This window comes from Jatropha curcas, chromosome 10 (assembly GCF_041381405.1).
Source record: "Jatropha curcas cultivar XTBG-Jc1 chromosome 10, XTBG_Jcur_1.0, whole genome shotgun sequence".
Lineage (NCBI taxonomy): Eukaryota > Viridiplantae > Streptophyta > Magnoliopsida > Malpighiales > Euphorbiaceae > Jatropha > Jatropha curcas.
In genome coordinates, this window is record NC_143160.1 from 24988682 (window position 1) to 24997929 (window position 9248).

Consider the following 9248-nt stretch of genomic DNA (forward strand, 5'->3'; position numbering starts at 1 on the left):
TGCAGTCTAAGTTACTCTAATTGAAAAGTGCAGGAAGTTGCCAAAATGCAAAGACTAGTTTGTACTTGGAGTAGTTCTCCTTGTCCAGCATGAGAAAATAGAAAAGTGACAGACAATATTTTGGTCATTATTTAACACTCTCTCAAACCCAAAGCAAGTAGTGGATAAGTTGCATTTGACATTAAATCCGAAGTTTTAGTCTCCATTTAAAATAGATGAGCTGAAAATTTGATACATGTGATGGTAAATCTAATAACTTGTGAATAGAATGAAATTGTTGTACAATAATTTTCTGAAATGACATTGGATCAAGGTTGTACTTTAAATATATGAGCACAATTTTAAATAAGCTGTCTTCACAGAGATGGAAAATCTGATTGCAACAAGTTCATAACTGTATGCATTTAAATGACTTTGATCTAATTGAGAAAACATCATAGTGATTACAGAAAATTTGACTTCATTAGATATATTTTTTTTTTCTTATTGCCAGATTTGATGTTGCTAGATTCAATGTTATGGCCTTCAACCAAATCAGAGATAGCAGAAATCCCTCTTTCTGCATTATCTGAAGAATTATTGTTTAAAGATTGAAAAGTTAGTGTCCATATTTAGATAATGTGTGGACAACTCAATAATAAAATAAAGTTTGAAGCTAATGTGAATGTTCAATTGGTTGTGTCTGATTTGCTATGGCAATTTATAAGTGGCAACATTTAAGAAGTTGAGGAGTCTGGTAGTGTAATGGAATAAATTGGCTCCAACTTGATTTTATTGCGGCTGCAACTTTACAAAAACAGCCAACAATTTCTTCATTTAGGAAAATAAATTTTAAACATAAATTCAAATTCATTTTGTGGAAATTTTTGAATTTTAAACAAGTTAAATCCAAAATTTTGGCTTTCCTCCTTTTTTTTTGCTATAAAATTTTTTGCATTTCCAAGTGTATAAGTGGATGTGAGTTTATTTTTTGAAAGTTTAACATACATTACCTAACTTTAAAAAGTTGGTTATAAAAACTTCTTTAATTCTAGGCGCATAACGTAAAAAATGGACATAAAAAATGAAAAAGAATTGTTCCCCTACTATGAGAACCAATTAAATTCAGTTATATTATTAAAATCTTGAAGCCAAAAGTTTCTCTATTTTAGAGCTCATACTAAAGAAATTGTTCGCTATTTAAATTCAACTATAACACTAAAATGGAAGATTTGAAGTTTTTGAACATTTTAAAGAAGCCAACTTGTCCATCTTCTTTTAATATTTAGGAGCAACAAACACAATTAATGATTTTATTGAGACTCCCTTTCGTTTTAGATGGCTTCACAACAATTAGTCTTATAATTAACTACTTCTTCCGTTCTATTTATATAGAGAAATTCAAAATTTCTCTAGAATTAAGGAGATAGTCTTTTTGTAGATTTGTTCCTAACTTACCCCTGAAAAGACAATTAAGTCATCCCTAAATTTCAATAAAAAGGATTATAAATGATGAGACAAAGGATGGTATTGGATGAGAGAAAGGATGAGTTATTTAAATGAAGAGTTTTATTTGCTTAAACTTCTAACAAACAAAAACATGAGCTCCACTACTCAATATGTTCACTGATTCTTAATTTATATTGCACGCATTTTAATATATGTGCATTGTTATGTAAAAATGTCCACAAATTTTTACTATAAGTGTTGGCTAACTATTTTATGTGTTTGCAATACTTTAAGTTGTCTATAAGATAAAGTTATTTATGAGAATCAAATTGTAAGTGTACACAACTATAAGTAAATATAAATGGACACAATAATTTTGATTTTAAAATATCGTTTAGAGAAAATTTTCACTTCGTTCTAGATTTATTAGAGTTACTTGTAAATCTCACTGTACGTGCACACTTAATTATTAAGCATAGACAGAAATTGTGTATATAATTCAGACTATGCTTGCAACTCCAAAAATTTATTTTGTACGCATAATGTGAAAGATTTTCTCATTTTTCTAATGTACGATTTAGTCTGTTTTGAAACATTGATATTTGCCACTTTTTTGAAATTCTGCCAAAATCAATGTTCAAACTAAAAGTCAAAACAAGAGCATATTGGACTTTTTGCTTTGGCATTAGTCCCAAAGTTACCATTTTATGCAATTTTCTCTACATAAGTAGAACACTATAAAAGGAAATTTTCTCTACATAAATAAAATAGAGATAATATTATTAACGGCATTTTCGACAAAATTGTGGGAAACAAATTGGATTAACGAACTTCCTTAATCCTTGAGTTTTTTTTCTATTTTCTCTCAATAAAGAAAACAGAGGGAGTATATAATTTTTAGAATTAAAATATAATTTTTAGATTTTTTTGTAATATTTAATCAAATAAACAAATAACTAAATAATTAATTTTTAATTAAAATAATCATTTTAATATAAAGTTTAAGTATATTTTGAATAAGATCTTAGAATATCTATTTGTAATATTTGCAACTATATTTGATTTATTATGACTTTTAAAAAGAAAAAAAAAACTTAAGGTAAAAAATTATGTACTCCCAAATTTGGCAATATCAATTGACTTCTCGCCACTATGTCAACATCCATTGACACTAACACTATCAATATTTATTTCCTTTAAATAAAATATTTACCTTATAGTCAGTTAATATTATCCTTTTAGATGTTTAATAGTTTTTTTTTTTTTTTTGGTAAACTTTTATGGGGTTAATCTTAAGGACTAAAATTTTAGTACTGTATACCATAAGCGTATCATAAACATGATAAAAAATGAGAATAAGTTTTTCAAAGTATATAAGATAAATGAATGAAAACTAAAAATTAGAAAAATAAATGGGCAACGATAAACATTCAATGTACCATTAATAAAGAAAGCAAACAAATTATTGATAATGAAAGTAAAAAAAAAAATCTTTATTTATTAGCTGAAGCAAATAAAACTTGCTTACTAGGAAAAGCAAATAAAGAAGTAGTATTAAATTCTTTCATAAATAATAAACATATTATATATTTTGCTGATATAATAAAATTTCTAATTTACTAATAGTTATAATTCCTAAGTAAGATGTAATAAAAACTTCTGTAATAGGACAATACATTATGATATTAGTAATATTAATACAAGGGAGAGTTATTATTTATTCTCTTAGTTTTGATCAAATATACTACTCAGTCCTTCCTTTTTTTAGAATACATGATTACATCCCTAATCTTTAACTTTGTCTAGTATTTAAGTTCGTTTGTCCATTTTTTGATGAATTTTGCAATTAATGCTAAGAGAATGTGATAATACCCTAATATAAAATAGAGTGACCATACATAATTAGGCAAATTTCTAAACAACAAAATAATAATAATAAAAAAAACAAAAACTAACTTTTGGATTGCCACAAATCAAAGACATTAATCTACAATTTAGTTCCAAAGAGATAGAAACTCACGTGAAATTGTTCGAACCTACCCAAAATTTAAAGGAGATTGAACGACACTATTATATATATAATCATTCGCCACTATACAATCAAATGAAAACAACATATTAAAATTTGCAAAAAAACTAGAAATCCAAAAAATCTAGAACATAATCTACAGAGGAAAACCATAAAAACCTTGTTTCACACAAGAAAATTTAAAAACTAAAGTAATCCCTTAAATATGCAACTGCTTATTTAATTGCATGATTATTTAGTGGCAGCTGCTTCATTATCGTCTCATTGTCATTATCTCGATCATAAATGCAATATTTGTCTACCACAGAAGTCGTTATATTCGTTGTGCTCTATTCTTTATAAAATAGAGGAGTGACTAATTTATAATTAAAAAAAAACACAATGAATTTACCGTGTGACAGTGATTAGAGCGCTAGTGAGTTCTTTGTCATGACAGACCATATGCAAGAAAGACTAGCATGGGCATGAATAACTTAGTAGGTCCTCTATAATTAATAGTTGCATATACCATATGCAAATTTCCAAATCCTTCTCCATTAATGAAGGCTATATAAATGAGACAATCAATAGGACTTGTAAGGGTGATAACTGAGTTAAGGGGGTGAAGTAGTTTAAATCGCAAAAACAAAGGGATAAAAGAAATTAAGATCTATAGTTGCGAGAACGCATATTTGGTCCTATAGCTTAAAAGGCAATTGAAACTAAAAATTCTCTCTCCTTTTTCCTTCGTCTTTTTTATTCACAAGAGAATTTTGGATGTTGCAATCTTTTATTTGTGCTTCATGCATTCCAAATCTTGGGGTTACCGAACGATTTAATTCTCTTCCATCACACTTAAATTCTTTTCGTATTAAGGAGCTTTCTTCATGATTACCTTGAAGAAAAAGTATATATCTGCACGCTTGACCTAACTCCTTACTTTTGCATTTTGAAGAAAGTAATCCTTAATATAATTTTCTTATCTCTCTTCTATTTTGTATTTATTTTTTGCCTCCTTGCTTCTTTTCTATACTAAATATGGTTCTTATACACAAAAAAATAAATGAAAGGATTGATTTTATAATTTTTTTTAGGCTTGGTGGATATGTAGAAAAAAAAGAAGAGGATTTTATGCTCAAAAAGACCAACAAGAGTCATATTGGAATGAGTGAAGTAATATTGAATTTTTTTTATTTGGGCTTGTGAGGTCCCAACTCGAGCACCAAGTCCAATCCATTAAATGAGATTGAAACTATAATGCCCCAAAAAATTATAGGTCCTGAATAGTATTATTTTACCGGGTCATGAATGGTATTGCTCAAGAGGGAAATGATATTTTATTAGACCCGAGAAGGATATTAATCATAATTAATATTATCGAGTTTATTTAGAATACATATGTTTAGTCTGGATTAGTTAAATTTAAGTTATGAATTTCTCATGATTATTTAATTAATTTGTGAATAGTGTCATAAGGGTATAATTGGAATTTCACATGTATAGAGATTGGGTTTACTGCATAGTATGTATAAGTTGTAGAGTGTTTAGTATAATTAGCAAGAATTGTTGGAATATGCAATTCTAGCCATTAGATGAGAAAAACCCAATTAAATTGTCATCCATTTCAACAACTTAATGAGTAAGTTGTTGACCTAATCAAAAATTCAGTGTCTAAAATTGTCAAAATGCCATTACTTTGTCTAGAATGCCAAAAATATCCTAAAATACTACTTAAAAGGATCTAATTGCCCCCAATTAATTTTAAATTCCCTAAAATGACCCTAGACTATTTTTAAAACACCTAAAATGCTCTTTAGTTGTAGAAAACCCTAAACTCACATTTTGCAACAATTTCTCTCTCCTCCTCCTAATGTTAGCCGAACGTCTTTCTCATATTTTCTCTTCTTTTCTTCACACAAAATCACTAAGTTCCACTAATTCAAGCTTGTTTCTGTTGAATCCATTTTGTGACTTTTGAACCTTGGATTCCATATTTCAGATTTGGTTTATTGAATTTGTAATTAATTAGAGCCCAATTAATGTTATTTTATGTAATTGTTAATTCCAAAAAATTGGATCTAGATTATCCAGTATTCTTGAGTTAAGCTTGTTATTTAGAGTAGAAGTATTTTTTGAATTGCTAAGAATTAATTAAAAGTTCAAGTGTCTTATGAGCTCTTCACGTTCAATATTTACAATAAGAGGGGGAGTAGTTAGTTGTGGAGATTAGGATAGTGACGAGAAATACTCCACTATATATTAGTTGGAGATTTTCTAGGGATATAATATCCCTTAATATATTTTATCATATATTATCAGTAGTCCCCCTCAATTATTTGGTCGTTTATGTCCAAAAACAACTTGCTTTAATGTTCATTATGTGCCATCATATGTTTTTATTTATTGCTTTAATGTTCATTATGGTCTTTTAACAAGTGTTGTCTTAGGCATTGGCCTTCTTCCAAACCCAATGTTAGAACGGCTCTCTTGGGGGGGGGGGGGGGGGGGAAGAGGCGATGTTATAATTCCCTAGGCGAAACTTCAAGAGTCACTTCATTAAATGGAGGTGACCTTTTAGTGCCCCTTCCTCTATATATATCACCCTCCTTCCTTCATTTTTCCTCCCTTGCTTATTTTCAGCCTTCAGAGCGTCTCTCTCTCAAAAGACTTTCTCTCTTTAGCTTTCTCCCTTTTCCAGTAAGTTTTCTTACTTTATTCTTTTTGTGTTGTTCCATTAGGATCATAGGTTGGTCTAGTGATGAAGATGTTCGGGTCTTGATTGACCACTCTGAGGTTTCTTCTTCTGGCCATATCAATGAAAATGTTAAGACCATGAGCCCACAACTAGCAAGGTGAAGTCTAGAAAAGAAAATATCAAGATCGCTCATGTCCCTTCTGATATTGATGAGGGCGAGCTCCTAGATATATGCTTAATGTATAACGTTCCTTTAGAGTATAAACTAGCTCACCCTTCCGAATTCATGAGGGCGAACGAGCCTTTAGATAATGACCCAATTATAATTCCCTATGTAAAACTTCAAGAGTCGCTTCATTAAATGGAGGTGACCTTTTAGTGCCCCTTCCTCTATATATATCACCCTCCTTCCTTCATTTTTCCTCACTTGCTTGTTTTCAGCCTTCAAAGCGTCTCTCTCTCAAAAGACTTTCTCTCTCTAGCTTTCTCCCTTTTAGTGTTTCTTGATCCCTCGGTTTCTACTGTCGCACTGACCATAGAAATTATCCAGGCCGATTGTGCTAGTATGGCTCCCTTTAGCCCGGTTACTGGGAAAAATAGAAAAAGACCTCACTATGTTCCAACTCTTGTACCTCCTCCTTCTGGCATTATAGAGATTTTGACATTAGGGGCTTTTTTCAAAAGAAATATGGAAAGAATGTAAGCCTTCAAAGTGATCATCCTAACCGAGATATGGCTAGGTACCATTTCTTTCCTACTAATCAAGATTACTATGAGTGTCAAGAAGAATTAGGGGTGAGGGATACCATCAATCAATGCCTCTTCTAGGTACTTCCATCTTCTATTTAGCTTTGTCCTCTGTTTTGCTTACTTTGTATGTTTTTACCAACTTTACTGTTTGATGTAGGCCATTAATGCCATTTTGGTTAACTATGCCCGTATAAAGAAACTAAAGGGTAAAGTTACCAAGTTTGAGGTAAAGAAAGTGGAGATGGAAGGGGCATTGAAGATGCTAAACAATGCTATGACCGACAATCGTCTCAGCATAAGAAGGAGGTTGATGCTTTGGACGCCGAATATCGAAAACTCTAGGAGGTGGCCAAAAGGCGGGCAGAAAGAATTAAGTCTTTGAAGACTTGGAACTAGGAGTTGGAGACGAACTATAAGGGTTTCGAGATCAAAAGAGTTTGATGGAGGCTAATCTAGCTCGATTTTGCGTTAGTCTTCCGACCAAGATATTGGCCAAGCTAAAGGCTCAGAATCCTGATGAGGATTGGAGCTGAATAAATGAAGTGTACTCGGATGACGACGAGGAAGAGGATGGTGAACTTGCTGGAGATGCTTTCATGCACCAAGATCTCTCTACTGACTTGTTTGTGCACCAAGATCCTCCCACTAATCTACCTCCGGTCGAAGACCTTCCTACTGGCCACGAGCTTAGCCATGATCCTCATGAGACCCCCTCTCTGAACCTATATGCCCTTGTAGAGCCTTCTATGGGTCACCATTCGATTGTTGATCCCCCTATAAGTCAAGATCCTTCCACCGAGCCCCCACTCAAAGGGGCCACTGAGTGGTCTAGCTAATATTTTGTAATCGTATAGGGATACCCTGTAACTTTTTGAAGTATTAATGAAAGTCAGTATTTTTCTTCCTACTATAATCTTATTTTGTTCTACTACTTTAAACTTTAAGCTGATTAACTCCTAGTTTTGGGATTTTTGGATATGAACTTTGGTGACGTGCCTTAGGCTAACCTTGGTAGTTCATTCCATTCGTCTTCACACTTGAAACGAGTTTGCAGTGTTTAACTTTTGCAGTAGTCTAACTGACTTGTAAATCTATCTAACTCTTGAGATACCCGAGCATTGCCTTAGTTTGAATAATTTATGAGTTTTGTTTAAGTCTAAGTACTTAATGGACATCTCAAGTCTAAAGTATTTATGGACTACTCAAGTTCGAATTGTATATGGACTGCTCTAAGTCTGAAGTGTTTATGGACTGTTTAAGTCCGAATTTATGGGCTGCTTAAGTTTGAAGTTATGGACCTTAAGTCCGAGCTTATGGAATGCTTAAGTCCGAACTGATGGACTTAAGTTCGAGCTGATGGACTGCTTAAGTCTAAAGTTACAGATTGCTTAAGTCCGAGCTTATGGACTGCTTTAGACCAAAGTGTCGTGCATGGGAAAAGTTGAACATAGAATCTTAAGAAAATCTCAGGAAAAACTTAATATATCATGCCTTCCTAAACCTTAGGTTCGGAGTCCTCCTCTGATCCCCCTTTACAACCTGATCCTAAGGCTTAATATTTTAAGTGAAAAAACTTGAGAGTTCTTTTTATTATCTTCTCCTAGAACTAAGTTACAATTTATTTTTTGGATATACAGTAGGCTTTCTTTAAGTTGTTTGAATTCCATGTTCGAGGTAGCTCGGTCCCATTGATCTTTTGAGTTTGTATGTGCTCAGCCTAGCTATTTTGATATCTCGTATGGGCCTTCCCAGTGCTGTCCGAGCTTGCCCATACCTGTCGAGCCTTTGGTTATTTCAGCTTTTTCCATACTCTGTTCCTGCTTTGAATTGTCTACTTTGGACATGCCGATTGTGATATCATCGCATCCTTTGTCTGTATGCTTCAGCGCGAAACACAACCTCTTCTTTAAGCTCCTCTACGAGGTCTAGGTTGATCCTTAGATTTTTGTTGCTGTTGAGTTCCTCGTGTTCATTTTTTTGTCCACTTGGGATGCCTATTTAAATTGGAATCACCACTTCAGTCCCGTATAAAAGGGAGAATGGGTTTTGTCTTGTTGCTTGCCTAGGTGTTGTTCAGTATGCCCACAGTACAATATTTAGTTTGTTTGTCCAGTTAGCCTTTTCACCGTCTAGTCTCCTTTTTAGTCCTTACAGTATAGTTCGATTTGTCACTTTGGTGAGATTATTAGTTTGGGGATGAGCCATCGAGATAAAGTGAAGTGCGATGTGCCAGTCCCCGCAAAAGGATCTGAAGGCTCCTGAATCAAACTGTTTGTCATTGTCAGTAATAATGGGATATGCCATGCCTAAATATTATATTATTTCTTATAAAACTGATGATATATATATATAATCCTGAAGCAAAAA